This window comes from Neopsephotus bourkii, unplaced genomic scaffold (assembly GCF_033783945.1).
Source record: "Neopsephotus bourkii isolate Nb327-2 ecotype Australia unplaced genomic scaffold, CSIRO-AGI_Nbou_v1 NB_860, whole genome shotgun sequence".
In the NCBI taxonomy this organism is placed as follows: Eukaryota; Metazoa; Chordata; class Aves; order Psittaciformes; family Psittacidae; genus Neopsephotus; species Neopsephotus bourkii.
Window position 1 is genome coordinate 2,462,546 of NW_026901356.1, and position 23,691 is coordinate 2,486,236.

A 23,691-nucleotide genomic window follows, 5' to 3' on the forward strand; every position below is an offset into this window, starting at 1 on the left:
TGTAAACCATTAAAATACCTACAGATTATACTCTTCAGTTACATTATGAATTTATATGAATCTGAAGAACAAAGATCCACTACTGAGCTCTTCAGGGAATCCTTACCTTTCCAATCGGTTTGTTTTCTTTCAGACAATGTCATTTTATGATGTTGTGAAGGCTGGAGGCTGGATGGACTCCACAGCTTTCCTGTGGGATTTTTGGCCAAACAGCAACCAGAAACTCAGACAACACAAATGCTGTATTTTTAAAACCGGCACAATGGAGAGGGAGAAGTCAAAACTTTTAAAAATAAACAGAATAAACCTTTCTGCAACAGCCATGTATTATTTAGAAGTGACACAGCATCAAGTAAACTGTTTCACACTGCTCAAAATTAATTTCACACTGAATAACCTGACTAAATGTTTCATGTCAAAAACTAATCTTTGCAAAAGACACTGTCTGATCTACACCACTTTACTCAAACTTACAATGAAAAATATTATCATTCTCTGAAACATAAATTTTTCTGACTGGAATACAAGCCATTACTGGGTGACAATTAAATACGTTGACAAGAACAAAGTAGTTAGTTATCTTCTAAATACTGGATGAAAACCAAACAGTGGATTCGACTAATCTGAACAGAGCAGATGGGACAGATGAGCAAAGTTAGCCTAAAATCACTCTGAAGTCTCCCCATTTACTGTATGGCACTCACACCACTAGTCCCCATATACCATCATCCCAACTCCAACTCTAAACACTTTTATTCCAGAGAAACAACCTGTAGTTTTGTGCAACAAACCTAAACTGTTCTTGTGTATATTTGATAATATACCAGTATCACACAATAGCTGCATAAAAAACATAACAAACAAACAAAAAATACCACACACACGCAAGTCTTCAGGAATTCAGCCTGGTTTTGTACAATCTGATATTTTCTAAAGACTAAACTTTTCTGTTTGTGGAAGTGCCCTTTAAACCAGAGCATTTTCATGATATTACTTAGTGGATTTCTCTATTTTCATTTGACTGAATACTCCTTCATTAAGTCCCATCTTTCTGACTACATTGGGACACTAAAGACATTAGCACAGGTCCTGCTGTGCTGTATAAGTACAACCAGAAAAATTACCACCATGCACATCAACAGGCAAAAATCAAAGAAATTCTCAGATCCCTGAAAAAGCAGTGAAGACAGCCTGGTGTTTTCCCTCCAAGATTTGGCCGTTCTTGGCATTACATCTATCCAAATACATTTGCAATGTTTTTCTCTGGACTATTCCTCTCAGATTTGGGAAAGTAGAATTTAGAAATAACTTGAAAGTATTCTAAGACTTTAATAATCAAATTTCATTTAAAGAATGCAGTGAAGGCTGCTTGACCTGCTCTTAGCTCCTCTCAAAACACAGAAGCACCCATGTTTTCCTCATCTTCTTTAGAAAAGAACATTTCTGAAAGCTTTTCTAGTAGTCTCACATAACTTTGATTTCAAGCTTCAGATAAGACTTCTACTTTCAGAAGTACTGGCTTACAGAATGACCCTGGCTTTAATAAGGCTCTTCCATATTATAAACAATGTGAGTGTATGACAAATGCTCTAGAATCTGCACAAGCCTCTTATTAATAGAACTTAAGATATTCACAATAAATATCAATTAAGTGAACTAAAGCTTTTCTTCTTGTAATTTACTACCACTTCTACGTTTACTGAAGTGTATTTAAGAAACTCATTCTTAAGAACTGGGGATCCCAAGTATGCCTGAGACTCTGAACTTTCACACCTTCTTAGTCTGAAATCATCAAAAAACTAGAAACCCTCTGAACCCTGTGAAAGTCACTTTATTTGCAAGTATTCAAGTCCAATTGGAGATCAAATCAAATTTTACAGATTGTCTGCTGATAAATTACCACCTCTCTGAATAGCAAAGACTGCTGGCTTGTGAAGTTTATTTTTAACTGATAGTTAACTTTAACTTGCAGTTATATTTTAATTTATAGTTATTTAAAATTTAATTACAGTCATGTCACTCAAAGCTTTGTACAGGCTTTTTTTTTTAATGGTAGACATAAATCAGTAAAATAAATTAAGTGCCACTGACTGCTACATAGTTATATGGCAAATTAATTAAATCATTCAGGAATACACAGGTAATATAGGCATAAACAATACTGAATTCAACAAGTGGGGCAAATGTGCTATCAAACCTGTCATGCAGCCATGAGAGAAGTGAAGGGGTACACCATGAAAGAGACAGCTATCTGCTTGTTTTAAGCAGCAGCATACACACAAACCTAAGTTATTAACTCACATATTAGCAGTTCCACTGCACTTGCTGGAGCAGTTTCATCCTACTTTTTCAAGCAGGTATTTTAACAGCTTGCCAGGTTTGTTTTTTGCTATCTCTTTTTATAGCCTTTTTAATAAATTAAATGTCATCTTCTTCATACCTATTGGACAGATGAAACTCTTGTGCAGTGATGAATGATGAACCGTACTTCAAGGTTGTGTTTTGGAAACAGCATGTTACTATCTGAGGCTTTCTGGAGGGCTTTTAATGCAGCTTGCTCCCCTTTCACGGCTACCATTCACAGCCCAGGGCTGTGTAAAACCCTTTCTTTGCAGGCATTCATCTAACTCCACAATGCCACTATTTACATACTAAGGTAGCCAAACTATGTATCCTAACTGAGAAATCTTGAAGTAACCCTGAAAATCTGTGAGACTGTGATTCTGTAAGCAAAATTCTTTCCTCCAAGTCACCAGTGATCCAATACACAAGCTTTGTGAAAAAGATATTAAATGTCAAGAGTAATACATTTCTGCACATACTGCTTTCTGAATAAAGTGTCATGCAGCCATTCTGTCCTCTTCATGTGACCAAGGGTCTCTTTTCTGAAGACCAGGAATATTAACCCCAATGTCCTAACCCAATCCTGCCACAGATTTTGCATCTCATTTCTGACTATGAAAATAGCCTACCCATTTTCAGTTTGATGGGTTATTTTTTTTCCTTCCTAAAAATGTTATGTAGTCCTACTGCTCACTGTTAAACAGCTTCTGAGTTTCACTGCCAAGGTGCTACATGTCAAGGGTGGATGAAGTGATCCTTTTATATCAATTAGCAATTACTGCAAAGTGCTTTGGGGTGAAATGCCACAAAGGATTAGAACTTCAAGGGAAGAATAAGCAGCAGGAGCACATGAACTCATAAATGACATAGATCCTATTTTATGTAAATTGCCCTAGTAATAAAGAATGAGCAAAAGGTCAGATAAATACAGAAAATTACATATAAGCAGAGTAGTCTCTAAATAGACTATTTTTCTCTAGTTTTCTCAGACACTAGTGTGTCTCTAGGCCAATAGCTCCCTCATCTGAGCATCTGAAATATTCAGTAATACAATATTCTTCAGTTTTACCACCCTGCAAGCTAATTTCATTCGAGGCTATGAGCTCATAAAATCCATCACAGCAGAATCAAAATCTGCCCCAAACTTGGCAACAAAACTAAAACCCAAACCAAATAAGCCTCTTTTCCCAAGAGATGAACACAAAATTCCACTTTTCACTTCACACCAAAAAAAAAGACACATGAACAGCAAATTATACACAGTGCTCAGTGGAACATTCAAAAGTACCTGCCAAGCATGCAACAAAATGCTTCATTAATAGCATGAAAAAGGCTTTTATTACATTTAATTAGTTCATATTTTGAGAAGCAAACACTACAGTAAATATCTTCAAAACACTTCAAACTCTGTACAATAAACTATTTTTTTTTCATTTCAATGAAAAAAATACCTAATGCCACATGTCCCATTTAGCATGTTTTTCAGACAGTGTATATATACAATTTCTACATCATTAACTCTTATTCATGTTTCCAAATGCCTTGTAGTTCTGCTGGGTAAGCATTAGTTCACTCATGGTGTTAAAAATGCTACCTTTTATACATGAGGTATTTTACTTGTTCAGTTATTTAATGAACAGCTACTATGGCTGAAAAAAGCATACAAAAAAGATCAAAACTATTTCTCCTGTGGATACAATTTTACTCTTTTTAAATGGGTAGATTAAATTGTTAAAAGATATAATTATCCACTCATTTTAGAGTATAATTTTTATATATGTAGTATATGCTATTTAATCCAACATAACTATGCAATTGCAACACAGTTTTGTGTTCTGTATACACATGGAACAGGTATGAATGAAAAGGCAGAAAGGACAAAATAATCGCAACTGAAAAAGAGCAATCTCTTGCTAAAGCAGAGAACTGTGAGTCGGCAGATGACAATTCCCCAATTCTGTCACAGGTTGACTATATTAACACAAAGAGAAATCTAGTCTTTCTATGCTTTTTCTTACCTTGTAAAGCAGGTAGTACTTTTCTCTGGCCTCAGAGATGTTACGTTTCATTTGGTGGCATTTATAAAGCATTCCTGTCTGCACACACCTGTGTAGATGGGACAGTCACTGGATCTGATGACACATGAAATGCTGCAGAAGCTTTCTATTGGCAGTACTTGTCATTTAAAAAAAAATAAATCTAGCGACTAGAAGTCTCAAACAAACCTGTAACTTTCTACAAACCTATAACTTTTTACTCGGTGGTTAGCATTGACTTGAGCTGAAACTTGTTAAATGCCAAAGAAATGTTACAGAAAGCATTACTACTACATCAGATATTGGAAAACATTGGAGGCTAAGCACCCAGCAAAGTTGGAATTTAGGCATGAAGCACCATTCCCAGCCACCAGCACTGCTGCTCAGCTCTACCCTTTGCACCATCATCCAGATTCTCTCTTCTGTAAATCTGCTCAAAACAAAATGCAAGATACTTTCCTGTGAGAGAAGCCCTTCTGAGAGACATCGTGTGCATAGGTGTCAACCACTGTGTCCTCTTTCACCATTTACTCCTAGAGTTTGAAAAGCTTATGCATTTTATGAGATCTCCAACAAAATGAGCCAGTCAAATCTCAGAATGAGTCATTTGCCAAGAAGCAAGATGTATCAAATGAAAGAAAATTACATCTTTAAAAAGTGTTCGTATTGTCTCCAGACTGCATTCTCTGCTCAGTTACAGCTGAACCAAAAATGATTGACATTTTTCAACACATGAAGCTCACACATACACAGAGGAGTTCTAATAGAGCACCAGCATCAGAATTTCTTCCACACCTCGTTCTATGGGTCTGCCTTAAAACACATTATTTAAATTTGTTAATCTTAGATTATATGTGAACCATTAACTGATATTAAGTTATGAAGACTTCAAGTACACTTCTGAGTTTGAAAAAGCTTATTTAGCTGAAGTTGCTTTTGCTCACTTCTGCAATTTCTGCTTTTGATAAGTGAAACTGCTGAAACACAAGAAAGCAACTGCTGTCTAAAGTGTCAAGGCATTTTATGGAGGGGAAAAAAAGACCAAAACCCAAACCAAAAAACAACCTGCCCCCACAAATAAAGCCAAAACACACAAAAAAAACCACAACCCAACCCTGATTTACAACATGGTTTCTATTAATTTCTGCAACTCTTGATATCAGACCCAGCCTTTCAGTGGCATATTTTCTATTAAATCTTCAGGTACTTGTTAGCTGCAAAACGCCAGGAAAACCCTCATATGCTGCCTGGTTTCCTAACCATCCAGTTAACAGTAATATAAGTGATAAAACCAAGCAGAGCAAGCGTTATTCAAGATGCAAGAATCTAAAGAAAAATCAAGATACTGTTGTGCAGGAAACCAACATAAAAACAAGGAAATAATTTTATTTACAGGAATTTTTCTCCATTATCTGAGGTGCAAAGAGAGTTCAAAGTTTTCACATCACAGTAAAATAATCAACCTTTTGAATACCAAAAACCTACCTCATGTACCACGGATTTGCTATGGCAGTTCTTCATTTACAAGGAACAAAATCAAAAGTGAACCAACACAGCCTCTGTTAAGCAAACAGCACACCTGTAGACTTGATAATTACGGTTAGCGTAACACATAAGGTAACCAAAAACAGAACTTGGCATTTCTCAAGTCCTCACAGATATAGATGCTCTTATCTCTACTCCCGGACCCTGTTTAATCCTTGTGAATAATTCCTAATAACCTACCACAGGCACAATTCCACTACCTGCAGCATTTTGCACTATTAACTTGAGCAATGCACTGAGATTCGCTTTTCCAGAGTAAACCTTGTCCTTCCTGTTATGGCACTACACTTCTGCCTTCTGTTCTATCAAACACAGGCTAAAACCTAGCTTCTGGGACCACCAGATTGCCTTTGCTCCTTCTTATACTGCTCCCTGCTCCAAAGACGTACCATGCTGGAATACAGTGTCTAGCTTCTACCTTCATACAAAACAGCAAAGCATCTCATTACAACTGTACCTCAGGCTGGGTGACAAAAATCACTCAAGTCTCCTGTGTGTAATGCTGCTGGTGTCCAATATTCCACACACAAGCTGAAGAATGAGAAGGGTATGCAGTAAAAAGAAATACATCCTTAACTAAGAAAGCTGCTACTCTGTTATCATCAAACTCCTTTTTAGTTGTATTGCTCAAAAGTATTCTGCCTGTATACTCATAGTTGAATACCTAAACTCTTGTATCCTTAAAAATATGCCCATTCTTGGGGTGAGAAGAAGGATAAAAAGGAGAAAACTCACAGGCTGAGATAAAGGCAGTGTAATATGGCAGGGGGTTTGGAACTAGACAATCTTGAGGTCCTTTCCAACCCTAACTATTCTATGATTCTAATATGTAAAGCAAAAGCCATACACACAAGCAAAGTAAACCAAGGAATACATTCAGCACTTCACATTAACACACGGGCATTCAGCCATGGCTAGGAAAGTGAGGCTCTGTCACGTGTAACACTCCCTCTCGTTGGGCTCCACCTGCTGTGGTGGTTACTCAGGACAGGAGAGGTGATGCGTTGCCTTTTTTTTTTTTTTTTTCACAAGTTAAGAACTGAAGCAGCTTTTAAAAGTTATTGAAAAACTAGTCAGTACAATACTTTGATTAATAGTAGATTTTTCCCTTGAACACAGCTCAATCCCTGCTGATGCAGTCAGCAAACCTGCACACACTTCAACTATGTTATCAATGCCTGATAAAGAATCACACTCTACTGCATCTCCAAGGCAGTTCAGAAGCATGAGGAGAGGAAAGAAACAGCTTTCAGTCTGCTCTAACCTATCTCCCACAGGTCACTCCAGCAATGACTTTTCATTACACCATTTTAAAATTATTTAACTGTATCATAAATTACATGCTTATATAGAGAGATACATAACACTGCATAAATGTCCACACAGCATTTCTTATAGATACTTTTTTTATAAACAGAAGTTAGGCCTCTAAAGCTCTTACTCCTCTAGATATTTTTCCTCAGGACCCTTGTTGTCAGCTATTCCACTTCTGTTTTTTTCTTTCCTTCTTCTCTAGTCTGGTAAAGTTGGAAGGCAGGGTAATACCAAAAACATCAAAGATTCATTAAGAACGTCTTATACATTTTTTAAAACCCACCCTTACGTAAAGGAAATAAATAATAATTAAATAATATAATAATAATTCTTCTGGTGATTCAGAGGAAAAGGCAGCGTAGGAATTTAGTCTGCTATGCCAGTGCAGACACACAGTGAAGGGATGTGAGTCTCAGCGTGGTGATGTGACTTCCCTGCCTGAGGGATCCAGACTGATTTCTTTTAAAGACAGTCAAACTACATCTGTGTGGCATTAAGCACAGCCCTGATCAAGATGACCTGGTTTCCTTTCTTTTGGTTTGCTCCATCGCTGTGTGACATTCAGACAAAGGTTGTCATACACACATTCAGATTTGCTCTCAACCTGCCAAGACATTTTTCTATCCACTCATCATCTGGGGCCCATCCATCACCTGTTGTATAGATTTCTCATGTTTGCAGCTGATATTTTGTATCTCATATTTGAAAATTTGTTATTGTTTTAAAGCAGGAATTCATAGAATCACAGAACAGTTTGCACTGGAGAGGACCTTAAAATCATACAGTTCCAACCCTCTGCCATGGGCAGGGATGTTTCATCCTAGACCATGTCACCCAAAGCTCTGTCTAACCTGGCCTTGAACACTGCCAGGGATAGAGTATTTACGACTTCTTTGGGCAACCTGTGCCAGTGCCTCACCCACCTCACATCTTTATTATAATTATCTGTCTTCCCTCTTTTCCAATGTATTACTTGAGATGCTGAAGTAAAGAATACTCAGAAATGTCAATTTTTAAAGCTTAAAATTTAATTAAAATTTAATTTTAATTTAATGTAAATTCTTGGATTTAAATACTTAAATTCTGGAAACCTTAGAGACAAACAGGACAAAGGAAAATAGAGAACATTGAATGAGATCTGTAACTAGGTATTAGAGAGCAATCAATTTTCCTTTATCCTTTTACCAGCCATTCAAAGTTCATACAGTTAAAAAAAAAGGTTAATTTTTAATATATATAGTAAGTATTAAAAATAAAACAACACAGTATCTGATAAAAATAACATTAATTTCAGAGAAAACAGGGCAACATATCAGATGCCTAGGAAACAAGCAAATAGACTGAGTCACGATCACAAGGAATGAAAGAGCCCCTCAAAACTGGAACAACTGGTTGAAAGCCCAGGGCGGAAAGATCTAAGCAACATATTATCTTTAAAATATGTATACTACACATAAGGGGAAACAGAGATCTCCCGCAACAATACTCACATAGGCTGCAGAAATGTGGTGATGACCTTGTTCTTTACCTACTATGACTGTTGAAATGTTGCTACATTTTATGCAGAATTGTTTTAATGATGGGTAAAGTAATTCTATCACATACCCTCTATTAATTGCTCCCAAGAGATAGCCCTCTTCTTATTTATATACCAAATTCTCCATTCATCCACAATCCTATCAGTATGTTACTTGTTCTAAAATCTCCAACTTTACTAATAAAACCAAAAACTGAAGCTGTCAAGTTAGTGCTTATGTGTCTGTTCACAATTCACACCTTAAAATTTGTCCTACAAGATCATAGAATAATTTAGGTTGAAAGGGATTTCAAATTACTCAGTCCAATCGTCTGCTCAAAGTGGTGTTAATTTTGACATTAAATGCAGTTACGCATGGCCTTGTTCAGTCTAGTCTTGAGTCTAAGGACAGAAATCTCAAATTGTCTCACCCTATGTTCCAGTAAAGTCTTCCATCTTTTCAAGCATTCAGTTCTGAGAAAGTAACTTCTAAAATTCTTTAGAATACTTCAGGATAGTAAAGCCCTATGCAATCAGAACAAAAGATTGTGTTCACAACTGTTACATGGCTTTAAAGTACTTTACAAATTTGGCAGGTTATATATGTGTGTAGATAACTATATGCATTCACAGAGTAGTAATATTAAACTTGAGAATAGAATATACCTATGAGTACCTATTAGGCCACCTTGTTTTCAAAGGATTAATCACATGAAGGAATTGAAGTGATATAATCATAGCTTGTAAAAGACATCATTTGATCCAAGAATCAAGTGAAACGGAATACTAAACACCTGAAACACCTGAAATTTACTCTTAGTTTTCTCAAATTCATTTTCTTTCATTACAGTGAAGAAGTTACTAAGTCTGAATCACAAATATTTAGAATTTTATATATTAAAAATTCAATCATAAAGCTCCACCAAGTGGAAATCCCTAAAACTACACTAAGCAAATTCATGAACAAAAATTCATGTTACAGTTATAAGCAATAATCCCAGGTCTGATTCTGGACAGAGAATAGCAAAGCTGGCTGCCCATACCTAAAACGTCTTATTTTACCTGTGTCTACTAATCGCATTATTGATGGGGGTAGTGGGGAAAAATAATCTTAAAATCATTAACGTATTTCATTTTCCCTCTGTTTAGATCTCTCCTTTGAAAACTTTAATTTTGCTCTATCCAGTATGAACTAAAATCATCTCTAGACACTCATTTGCCTCTTACAGAAAGTCACCCTTTTGACTTGCTGAATTGCTGTAGGCAACCTTCAATTCCCTTTCTTAATATGCATGTTTGGTTATTTATACCAATTAACAGGCATTGCCATTTCAGGTAGCATGAGATTCCTGAAGAAACACAGTTTGTTAAAGGGTTTGCTCTTTTTCACTATTGAAATATTCATCCTCTATGTAATTTTAACAGCCTGATAAAAACTGTTAAAAGCATAGCTCTGCTGCCCAGCAGGTAGTGCCATTTTTAATGAAACCATAACTAGCATAAATAAATAATAAGCTCATGAAGTATTCATAACATACCTCAGCTTCCATAAGAAAATTTGTTTTGGTAAGGCACTGCACAACATGCTTCAACTATTCTTATCCAGGCAAAGAATTAACAAAGATATATTCTAAGCCAAAGTTTATTCTCAGAACATTTGAGCTTGACTGTATTGCACAGAATAAGCAATTTTTACACAGAGAATTCAGAGGGATCTAAACTCAGTACATTTGATAACCCAATGCCTCTCACTCAGTACAAGTGTGAACAAGTACCTCCCTTTTGAAGTGACCCATTTCCTTTGGTATGCATGTACCATCCCAACATATCTGTGAGGATATTTGATACATGCCAAGAAACTGTTGTGCCAATGTAGCATGGGTCACAGCCTGCATTTGGAAAACGCTACATAAAGTTACCAGCATGGTAACTTGATAGTATTTTACATAGCACAGGATCCAAGGTAGGCAACGTAGCTCGTAAAGCCCAGAAGCCATCAACCTGGAGCATGTCTATACTAACATTATTCAGATCAAACTTGTTTTTTTAAGTGGAATTCTGCTACCACTCTCACATACTGTGCTTGTATTTGCAACATGGAACAGTATCAGAGCATATCAGTGGGATGAAATGAAACCAGAAGCTGCACTCCAAATGCTAACAGACATCTATTCTACAGGACAAGGTAGAGCTACTTCAAAAATATCTAAAACTATGTATTGCATACACATGAGGTCTTCAGCAGCAATTGCTCTAATCTGTAAATATGGTTTATAGCTATATTTATACCACAGCACCATATTTGCTAACAGAAGCATTGGTTGTCTCAATTCTGCAGCTCCTGTTTGGTTTTGCATTTCCTTAATTTTTACTTTGGTTTTCAACTTTTGGATTCCTACAATGGTACAGGGAGAGTCTCAGCCTTCATTTGAAATAGCTGTTAAGAAACAATTGCAAATCTTTTGCAAACATACTAAGAAATATCAGAGCTGTTTTTCAAAATAAGGATGGGTTGAAATATGTGAGGCTTTGCTATTAAGTATTAAAATAATTTAAACAACAGTACAGATACACCGGAGAGAGGCAGAATGAAATACTATTCTCTTATCATGAAGACGAAGTGCTTTTTACACTACCATTTGCTACGCAACACTAGCTACTAAAAATTACTTCATTTCCCCAGGACCAGACAAGCAGCTCTTTGGAAGATTTGACTTCTTTTTTTTTTTTTTTTTTTTCCCTCAGAACAGGGTGTTTCTTGTAAAAAATTCTAGAGCTGGAAAAATCCTAATGCTTTATCATTACTTAAAAATGTTAGTAGTAGATGACCCACTTAACTACGGGTTAGTCAGATTAACATCAATACAAAGATTAATTCTGATGTGATAGTGTATACAAACAGGATAACCAACCACAGCCAACATAGTGGAAAGCAGAGATTGAAAAACTTTGTAAAATATTAGAAAACCAACTGATAAGGTAAGTGTTGACACTAACCATGGTCTGTAACAGATGTGACTGCATGACATTTTCTTTAAAGCATGACATTTCTGTAGTGACATTTGTCACTATACAAAAAGAATAATGAGGCTCACCACAAAGACTGGAAAACAATGAAGAGATAAAAAAAATGCAAATATTAAATAAGATGGATGTTTTTGGTAGTCTTGGAGTCTTTGTGCCAGTACTGTTATTTTTATCAATAACTGAAAAGAAAATGGATAAGTATAAAATCAACCCCCCAACAGGTAAAAAGCAGGAATAATTACATTATTTGGAGGTAATGATTAGTAAAACCTAGAAAATAAATTCCTAGAGAAAAACTTTTTTCTAAATAAGCAGCAAGAATCCTGAGGAGATACAGTGATGAGAGTCAACCAGTGACTACATCTTTTACAGTGCTGCTGTAACAACTATTCCTAAATTTCAGGAAGTCTAGAAGCAGCTCACAATGAGTTAGCCACTGTGGGAAATATGATTTCTGCCCGTAATCCTGAAAAGTCTCTAATCAATGTGCTTTTTCAACAGTCAGTGCGGAGGAGAATTCACAGACCAGTAGACAATTGCACAGGGAAGAGGCTTCTGATATGCAATGTTTCTTTAATCCAGAAACAAGAGACTTCATTAGATGAAGTCACTGAAAGTTAAAGCTAGAAAAACTCAGACTAAAATAATGCTTTAACAGTGACAGTGGTTAATACTTGGAACAATATACCCAGAATTCTCTGTCATCAGAAACATTTCTTTTAAAATCAGATTTTCAAAGTAGAGCTTCTTTAGCTCAAGCAGGAATTACAAGCTCCATGATGATGTATTAACAAAAATGCCTGTTTCAAGTGACACAGGTCAAGCCATTTGAATAGAAGGGCCCCACTGGTATTTAAAACTCCAATCATCTATGACAGCACCGTCATCAAAAACTGAATTTCTCACTATTTAAACATACCTTTGTGCTGTAAGCATTAGCAATACAGCACCTCCAATAAGTTTCACTAGGCTGATAATTGAAATTCCAGTAAATACATGGTTTATTTATGCTCATTGATGCACTCAAAATAATTTGCCAAGAGAAAAAGCATCAGGCTGAGTGATCAGAATAATGGCTGTGCATCTGTAGTATTTGTACGGGTTTCTCTTATTCTTTTCACTCATTTGAATCAATCTGAATCATTTCTGCTTACCTGCAAGTAATACTTTTTTCAAGCATTATACCCTGTTCTGTGGAACAGCCTCTATTTTGTTTCATGGGAATAGAGTGTTGTGATCACAAATTAGCCCTACGATCAAACAACAGCCTTCAAAAAAACTGCAGCTGTTACATGCAAAATAAATATCCTTTGTGGAGCTCTAGGTTTTAAAACAAGCCTTTGTGACTGCTTTGGCACTTGGCTTCAGACTCATAGAAGTAATTTCTGACTAGTAACTGTTCATGCAGTTGACTTATGCCAGTAAATGAGAAACCAGCTACTTACACAGAGCCTTACTAGACAGGCATATTTCACCAGTACTCCTTGAGATGCTAACAACTCCACTGAAGTGAAACATTAGTGAAGGCCAAGCTGTTACTACAAAACATACTGTTACTCACAGTAATAGCTGTTTGGAAGGCCATATCACTTTTGAAATTCCTGAACTGCATCATTGTGCATAAGCCTTCTGTAATAAATAAATTGCTATTCTTTCCAGCACTTAACATAGCTAATTTCAGAATTCCAGATTTTCTTATTCCTCCCAGCTGTGCTTTTGTTTTTAATTGTTTATTCTAGCAGCTATCAAGGTGACCTGTACTTGCTGGCCACTTGGTATCAGACTGTCATTATTTTCTCTCTAACTGCATTAACTGAAGCAAAACAGAAGTTAAATACTCTCTTTTTTTTCCACATAATCAGTTACAGTAACTGCAACAGAAAGTTATGCAATTGTCTTATCATATGTACCATACCCTCTTCTCTTTACCCTCTCAAACTGTCACCTGCACCGTGTTTATCCAGCTGGTTCAGGAGAATTAGAAGCATTTCAGGTAAGCAAGGTTGTCGGTTGGACTCCAATTCCACAGCAGCTGGTTTGCTGTTTCATGTAAATTCACAGGTGATTTTTCCAATCAGACAGAATGAAGAGCTATGCCCAGTTTATTATTACTGTTCTCAAACACTGCAAAAGGCATTGTCAATGGCTTTGCCAACCCCCTGTGGTTTTTTCATTGGCAGAGTTAGCAAATGGCTAAGTATGACCAAACCTCCAGCACTAAGACACACTGAACACTTACTAGACATTTTGGAATTAAGATAATGTGAAAAATCCAAATCTAACCCTGGAAATTTTATACAAAGAAAGATTTGGAAATAAAAAGTCTATAGCAAGAAAGGCAGTACCTCAAACAACTCACCTTTTTTCAGTCAACTTCTGCAGAATGTAATTTCACCAGGAAAAAAAAATATTTTTTTTCCTACCTTACTACATAATATTTGGATTTTTTTTAATAAAATTCTTCAAAATTAATAAACGTAGCACATCTAAAACTCATGCTTAAAATCCAACCTGTTTCTTGAGGAGGCCCATTTTGTAGAGCTAATGTAAGCATAGCCGTTTGACCTATGAAGTAAGAGAAATTATTTCAAGTGTGCTTCAGTTGCACCTACTGAACTGTGTTTAAACTTAGTAGTTGACTATAGTATTCTTGATTCTGCTCTGCCCTCCTGCCAGACAGCTCATCTGGTCTACCCTGACCTGTACCCTTGCCCCATTACTCTGATGTTTGTGTAGAACAACCCTCCCTGCCCTGGCACTTGGCTAAGTGTTTACAGGAGTGCAAAACCCCTCCAATTCTCTTCCACAGGAGACAGGGAGAGGCAACACTTTCATTATATTCTTCATTAGACAAGGAAGTAATTCCACAGTTTTAAAATCAAATAATGTACTTCTATATATCTCTCACCTCCTCTCTATCTCCCATATAGCCTCTCTCCTTACCAATAAATCTGTCACTAAACAAAAAACAACCTAGTACGTGAAGGAGAGATTCCTGAATTCACCCCACACAATAAAAGCAAATATCTCCGGAAAAACTGAACAGAAATTTGCTTTTATCAGGTTAATGCAACATGGTAAGTAAATTCTTTTACGCCAGCTACCAGCAAAGGTTGCTATTTTAGCTGTGGACACACATCCGAGAAGAAAAAAGCAACCAACAACAGCAAATAGAGATATTCTGAAGGAGGCTAACCTAGTGAATAACTTCAGTCCAGCATGAAACCATTCTTTCAAACCTAAATTTCTTAAAGCTTTGCTTATTCCTCTTTGGCTGCTGGATCTCCGAATTTGATCTGATGAAAATAAACCAAGTCCAAGAAGTGAAAAAAAGCAAGCAATTCTCTCTGTGTTCTAGTCACCAACCTTTACAAAAACAAATGTTTGAAAAAAAGTACAAAAAAATCCTCAAAAACAAACCAGAAAGAAAAACCAAAACCACCCCACCTTGCTATTTCTACATGCACCAGTGTGAGGAGCTGTGTACTCTGTACATGAGGTGTGAATGCCAAACTGCATACAGTTACGCAGCGTGCAAGTAATCTACAAATAACATTATAGACATTTAGCTAAACGTGAAACTATTTTCTCAGGTTTTCTTTATCTGTAAAGTGAAAGCCAGTTCATTGAACACAGATTTTCTCCAGCAGAAAAAACTGCATTGTTGGAGCACTCTCGGTTCAAATGAGAGCAGGCTAAAAGGAAGTGCACTACAGGAGTAGTCTTGGCTTTAAAATTCACCCCTGCAAGAACACAATGAACCTGCTGTCCTTTTAGACAAGCCTCAATACAATCCTGTATGCTTTACACAGACACCTAAGTTTAGCACAAAATTAGAAGCAGTTGGTTTCCCAGGCACTTCGAAGCATATTATCTCAAGAAAGTGGCTCATTTGATCTTCAGACATAACATATCAAGGACAAATACATATTTTAAACCTTCCATTCCCCTGTAAAATGGCCACTGGTCAGGTTGCACTTTCGAAAACAGATGGAAACACATGAGTACTACTTGCAGAAGCATCCAGAGCAACTTCAGAAAATCCTTACTGGTGCAACAAATTCCAGTAACAAAAGTACTGTGATTTGTAGTCTTGTTTTTCAAAGCAAAGCGTCTCCCATTTCACTTTCAAAAGTCAACACTTTTTAAAAAAGCAAACCACAAAGTTGATTGGTCTCTCTGAAGAAACAGCATAAACTCAATAAAGGACGGCATCTACCTTCTTTAGAAACATCTGCTTTAGCCAAAGTACGTACACTTTGGCCTGACTCTCAAGAGCTAATCCAGATTCTCAGAGTTGGGGTTTTTTTGGTTTAGATGTAAAATGGATGAGGCTCTTGACTGTTTCTTTTATACTACTAGTGTGACCAAAATGGTTAGCTGGAATGGCAACCTAGTTTCACTTGCCTCTATAGACGTGTACCAGCTTATACTCAATACAGAATTTCATTTCACTTCTCTTTTTTTTTTTCTTAAATGTCACTCAACAGCATTCAGATCCCAAACTGAACCTTTATCTTTACACTAATAGCTTTTCTTATCAGCAGCAAAATCACTACATCTTCCACCCAGCTGATCTATCACTGTGCTTAGAATAATCCTTTACCCCAACATTTGGTTCTATTAATAAATTAAGAAGTAACAGCAAAATAATTACCCTTTCACCTAGGAAAACACTGATGGCCACCACAGAACGATCCTTCAGTGACACAGTGTTTTGCCCTGCATAATTGATGCAAATGTGTAACAGGATACTGTTGTGTTCTCTGCATTAGCTGTCACTTTCACACACATACTATTTGTCTCCAAGCTACAACACATGCAATAGTCTACTGCCAGGAGTTCTTGTTTGTTTATTAGAAACAACTCTACTTCTAATGTCAAGCTATTTCTTCACTGTGGCAAGAAAGATAAACCTTTTCAAAAGGCTACAGATACTGGTGGTGTATAACATTATCTTATATTTCACTTCCAGATAAATTTGAACATTCCAACAAGAACAAAAAAAAAACCCCATACTAATTTTCAGCTTGTATATATAATGTCTATGACAAAAAATTGGCAAATCTTTCTTATCTGTTAGCGGCAAATGCATCATAAATTATGGTGCATTTCAACTTGCAGAAGCATATAACTCATAGGATACCAGAGATGAAGGAGCAGAGATCTCTTTTCTCTGCTACCAATAAATTAACCTCCAACTTTGTTTTATACATCTGCCAGCACAGTGGTGAACTGAGGTGTTGCAGGCGCCATTGTGATGGACTAAGGAAATGCTAAGGTCTGTTGCTTTACCTCATCAATCTGGAACCCGAATGCAGCTTTCCCTGAAGGCTGCCTCCAAACACATTCCTGAGGAGCACCGACTGGTGACCAGAGCCACTTCCTCTTTAAGGGAGTATTCACCAGCACTGAGCAAGGGGCTGACCTGTCCTTGCAGCAGATAAAATACTCTGAAAGCAAGGCTTGGGATATTATTTTTTTTTTAGTTAATAGTACAGCATTTTCACATAGTTTTTTTTTTTCCCCAGCATTGTTCTCATATTAAATCACAGTTAAGAATCAGACTACACACTGGGTAATGCAACCACTGAAGCTGCTTTCTTGCTTTCTTAACATATGCAGTAGAAAATGTCATGGAAGGATATTCCTTCCACAGCATTTAAGGCACCTTATGGACCTAGGTAGCAGACATGGATTTTACTCTCAGCCTCTTCAGTGACCCCATTGAGTACCTTCCTGTTTCAATTTCTTTTTCCACAGCCTAGAAATAGCAACACTTGCTTTTTTTTTTTTTTTTTTTTTTTTTTTTGGTAAAACTATGATTTCTAGTAAGAAAAGAAAGATGTTATAAAGGATTCTGCATTTGTCACTATAAGGAATATTTTTACCAGCAAAAAGATTTAGTTGAGTTCTATCTACAACAGAGGCTAACAACAACAAACATTATTTATAAAGTCTAAATCAAACTATATAAACTGTTACCGAGCTATCTAATTAGCATTTTCACTCTGCCAAATGCACTCCAGATCAAGTATGCATTCACACAGGCTCTTAAGTCTTCAAACTATTTATAACTCTCCTAAACACTTAAATAATGTATTTACATCAGGATTAATCATCACTATAATTTAATTAGCATTTGACAAGAATTGATTTGGCAAACCTTTTTCCCTTAAAAATAGGAAATGGCCATAAACCAAGGGAATGGCCATAAACTAAATACACTGTTTTTTCTCTCCATCTGCTTCTGGTAAGATGCATTCTTCAACTGCTAATTCAGTCAAGATCTCAGCTTCATTTATCCAGTTAATTAGAGTCAGATGCTGACAACATCAAGATTATAAATCAAACCTGGGTATGCGGGCAAAAAGAAAGCTGCCGCTAACACCAATGTACATGTTTTGATTTCTTACAGACCTGCATATGAAAGAAGAGGATAAACTAGTAGCACACTGGGAATAGTTACATTTAGATCCCATACAAGATGTGCCTAGAAGTTACGCACTAAAGCACTAAGCCTGTAAACACTTGGACTTGAAAGCCAGGTCTAGAACCTCACATTCCTGTCAAGCAGCAGAAAACTGAAGCTGGGTCTTCTATGTTTGGGGCACTGGCTCCAGCTATTAGGATTGATAAAATAAGTTGGTTTTCATCTCCTTCAGTTATATTTCAAAAGACACTGATATTGACCTCTGTATGTAGCAAAGAGCCTGATCACCCAGCCACTCACCAGGAGCTTCCAAAGCATACCTGTCAGATCTTTCACCTTAGATCCAGTCAGCCTTAAATTCTTCAGGTCAGTGAAGAGGAGGCAGTTCGGGCCATGCAGAAATATTCAATGCTAATATCTTCAGAACTTCAAAACTCAAATTGGAATAAAACTGCTAAAATCTAACTGAAATAAAGCAGCACATGTGTTGGGGTTTTCAAGATCACAATTTTGTTCTTGAGAACCCATTTACACTTTTTTTTTTTTGAAGGCACAATAAGGTATGCATGATCCAATCTTCTCTTTGTGTTTTTATTTCTGCTTACTCTAAGGGATCACATCTGTGTCACCAGCAAAAAGCCAATCATAATTAATGTCAACTCAGAAATTGCAGGAGATTACTCCAACTCCTGCTTGATATGTTTATGCTTAAATAAAGCAAGAACTCTGAACAGATTGAGAATATGCCACAGTACTAAGAAAACTTCAAAACTAATAAAAAATTTAAGGTGTTCTTGTATATAAATTTCTCCCTACAAAATAAAAAGCAAACAAACCAATCCTTAAATCTAAAACATAAAAGAAGTTATTTCAGAGCATAAAGATTAAAAGGACCCTTGGGGTTTCTATTGAAACCATATAACAATGTTGAATATTAGATTTGAAATGATCTATATGCACAAAGCATATACATTGTTTAAGGATATATAGACTCCTGGGTCACTTAGTCCAGCCTCAAACTATCAAAGTGTTTTCACATATCTCTCTGATAATACTTCATAGGTAAGACTATTTCTTTTCACTCTACCTTAGAAATAGTTATACTCAAATTAACTGATTAACTACAATCCAGAGGCAATGAAAACAGATTTTTCAATAACAATTTTCAGCAAAAGACTTATTTCAGTCCTTTCTAAACTTGGCAAAACCTCCTCTGCCCATGAAAATCTGCACTACACAATGGTATTCCACAACTCACATTCTCAATGTATCCTTTTTCAAGGTCGTGCAACTTTGCTGCTGTTAAAGTTACAGAGCATGGTCTTGACAACGTTAACTTACCAGTGTCAGTGATTATCAGTTTACAGACTAACAGTCCTCCCTCAAAAGCATGGGAGCTGAACCCCAGTTCTGGAACTCAGCAGCATTTTTGTCTTTTGAGCAAGTGCAGAAGCTTTAGATACCCACCCAACCACAGAGCAATTTCAAATGCTATCATTTACAGCACAAGGAAGATCACAGCAAAGGGTTCTAAGAACATTTTAACCAGACATGGGCAATACATTATGTTGGATACCTGAAGAGAAAATATGCTTATCTGTAGCTAACGTGCCTTGAAATATCTGAAGAAGCAAAAAGCAGACCTATACAGGAAATTAGTTTTTTTTTTTAAGTGCTCCAATTCCACACTGATACCATGTGGCACTCTCTGTATTCCTGTTGACAGCAATTCACTGCCTTTACTTAGGGACACTTAATCTCAGGCAGAAACATTTTGGCAGTAAAGATGTAAAACTCACCATTCATTCTGGCAGGTACCATAGCCATCTGTTGTTCAGGTGCAGGATCTGACCAGCTCAAGCAAGAGAATGAAAACAGCAGCCAAGGTGAGGAACATAGTCAAGAGCAGGCTGGGCAGGTATAATTGCCTTGGGAAGTGGCCACACTGGATCCAGCACAGTAAGACAACTGAAGACCAGTCTGCCCAAAGGACTACAAATCTTGCCTTATCAGTAAGCCCATGCCTCCACAGAAAATGCTAAGCTCTGGAAAGCATGGACATAGACACAGATCTATGTGAACCAGCTTTCCTCTCCTTCTCCTGAGAACTGTAGAAGGTGGTGTCCTCCCACACTATGAGCTAGTGAGACATCCTGAGCTCTCAGATGAGATACAGCTTATAGACAGGTCGCACAAATAATTGCAGTTCTAAACTGAAGTCTGTCATCACCTCAGTCTCTAAGGTGTTATGCCACAAACCAATATCAACTGGTGATATAAACAGATAACCCAGACCAGACACAGAGCTGAAACAGTCTTACACTTCACTCAAATTTCCAAAAAACAGTATTGTTTCCAGGCTTCGGTAGGAAACAAATTCCTCAAACTAGCCTCTGCTCTCAGTTACAAAAGCAAAGAACACAAAAGATTTATTCTCAGCATATCCTTAGTACTAAGCCACAGGGGATGTTTGCACCATTGACTGTAAGTTACTCGATTTTTGGGGGTTGTTTTGTTACAGTATGCGTGATCTACAAGTATAATCTGTAAGGATTTGTTCTGCACAATATTCTACTAAACACAATGTTTTTTCTCAGAGCTGGACTGACATTTTAATAAGGTACAGCAAAGCTGTCCCACAATTAAAGAAAACAAACATGAAGCAAACAGCTTTGTTTTGACCAGACTACATATGTTACACCAGCCAAGAGGAGGGAAAAGGGCTAGCCCTAACAAAAACTCTTATCTTCTTGTTGCAGCTATTTCATCTGTCTTGGGTATCATTAAGGAAAGTTATCTATCAAGTTTATGCCATCCAAATTTCTATTCTTGTTCTTGACTAAGGATTTTTACACATTGCTTCATTGATTATACTTGAAATGGGAAAGTGTTTCCATATAAATACTGCTCAAAACACATTCTCAATCTGGACATGGATTTTTAATATGTCAGGTACATATATATCTTTTACTTTCTATAAAAGCATCTAAAAATCCTGTATGTTTACTTCAAAAGCCTCACTCTTCCTTAAACTATTGCCCTCTATAGTATTTGACAGCTCACTCAGACTTCAAGATTTATCTGTTCTTTATACAGCCTACACCTCAGGTTTTTACCAGAGTACCAACTAAAGCCATGGAACAATACTCGTTCCAAGCCAGTAAATGATCTCATTTCATACGCACATTCTCTATCTGTGTCCAAGTCCCTACAAGGCGAGTATACAATGCTATTTCCTGCAAAAGAAAACCTCTGAAATCAGTCAGTGTGACAAGAAACTCAGATTAGACTCGGCAAAAGTTTCACACAGACTTAGCCAAATTGGCTGTTTCTGATTTTTAATGACAACTAAAATCATGTTTGAACCACTCCAGTTGAAGCAAAGCCACTTCTTTTCCAGACCAATTTCCTCCCACAGCACCACAAACCAGCAAGGCAACAACTGATCTGCAATAAACAGGTCCTTACTGAGGTGTTATAAATATTACATATAAAATTACACTGTTATATACATATTTGGCAATGTCACAACATCCACAAAAACCCTGTACTATAATCGTAATTCTCCCAAAAAATCACAAGTGAAAAGCTTCATGCTTGCAGAACATAACCATACAGCTTCAGAAATTATACTTCATGCAAACCAAAACATATTTTCCATGCAAAAGAAGAGGTCAACCTAAGACATAACTTACACGTATTGCAATTTTCTACAGGAAAGAAACTTAAAAATGTGGGAAGAGGTACACGGTAGATGCATCAGTATAAAGTTAGTGTTTTAAAAATGCATAGGAAAAATCCATAAGTGTATTCCACTGCAACTGTGGCTAAACTAAATTGGAATGTTGATGAATGTGAGAAGAATGTTATTAGTTACATTGCAGATTTTAGCCTAATGGAGACAAGTTCAAAATACAGCCGCAGTGAAAACAGGCTGAACTCACACTTCAATACATTTTAGATTTATATTCATATTTGTTACCTTGTAATAAGGATTTAATTAACAGAATGATTCCATATAATCATGTAATTTCACAAGCCAAGCACAAAACATAGCAACCACCTTCTAAAGCCTGACAGAACAAGATTAATAAGATTTAGGTTGCAAAGTTTTGGTTACTGCATGTTACTTTTTTGAGGTTCATAATTTATTCAATTATTAATTTGTAGCTATTTGCATTTTACTTATTACTGCATTCTCTTCTTTTGTGCTCTCACGCTCTGCCTTATTTTTTATTTGAGATGAAATGAAAGTGATCTAAGTTGTACTGCCCAGGACGGGGAAGAAGATAAACCACCAAATTCTGGAATCCTCAGATGCAGTGTTCCCACAGTTGTAGACTCTTAGGAGGATTTGAGGCAGAGGATGTGTGATCTACCAGCTCCTACTAACTTAATTTCAGTAGGCTTGCTTGTTTTTCTCCTTATCCTTCTGTTGCTTTTCCAAGTGAACACAAGAGGGCACAGCTCTTGTGCAGTCTGTGTTTGTATTCAGCATATGCCAAATTAAAATCACTTCCTCTTACATGCAAAGGATTCCCCTGTGGAAAGCCTAAACGCCAAAATAAGGCAGAGCAGAAGACCCAAAAAAATCTTATGTACAAATAATTTCAACTACTATACAAAAACTAAAATGCTGTACCTGAAATAAGATTACCATGTGATAAAGGTAAATCAGAACCTCAAAAAGCAACATGTAGCACGTACAAGTTAAAATATCTGTTTCAGGAAATCTGACACTGATTCAACTAACACCTAAAGATCCTGAATATAAAGCATCCTGGAAAGGGAAATATGGAATGACTCAGTAAAAGGATCAGCCTGATAACAGAAGGGAAACAAAACCAGAGTATAGGATTCTTCCCTGCATTAATCCTTTGAGGCCAAGCTTATCAGTTTATTTTTAACACAATGATTAAAAAAGGCTGAGGTCAGAAGAATTGCTAGTTTCTGTGCTCAGCAATAATTAAATACATTATTAATTAGGTAATAGTAACAGAACTAGCCTTTGTTGAAGTTAAAGGGGAAAAGGGAAAAACTGTAGTGCAGGTAAGCCATACATACATTCAGAGGCTACGTGCAAGCACCAAGAAACTAATCAGAAGTCAGGGTCTGACAAGAAATACCATTCAGAGCAACTATTAACATGGGTGCTTCCGCTCACAGCTCAAGCACCTTCTTGCAAACACTTTCTCCCAAATCAGAATCAGACTACTGGTAAATACCACCACGTATTTGGCTATCTCCTCATCCCCCTGCTAAGACCCTGCACCTGATACAGCACACCTCTCATAAAACTGCATTATTTACAGAGTCACTCCTGCCTTCAGAGGAGCCAAGCACATGAATTTACCTTGCCAAAGAATGGTGCTTTTACAACACATGGTAACATTATTAGCAGATGCAGGCAACTTCTGTTTTTTTATGCATATTGACAATTCATATAAGCAACAAACTGCTCTGTCTTCTTAGCTTAA

At 36.7% G+C, this 23,691-nt stretch overlaps 1 protein-coding gene across 1 annotated transcript in view; it reads left to right on the forward strand.

The window, feature by feature from the left end:
* The window catches only part of RCN1 (reticulocalbin 1), a 110,390-nt gene extending 91,424 nt beyond the window's left edge, over positions 1-18,966 (forward strand). The window contains exon 7 of the mRNA XM_061356584.1: positions 18,955-18,966. The gene's annotated coding sequence lies outside the window, so the exon portion shown is untranslated. The remainder of the gene's footprint in view (positions 1-18,954) is intronic.
* Positions 18,967-23,691: the final 4,725 nt, after the last annotated feature.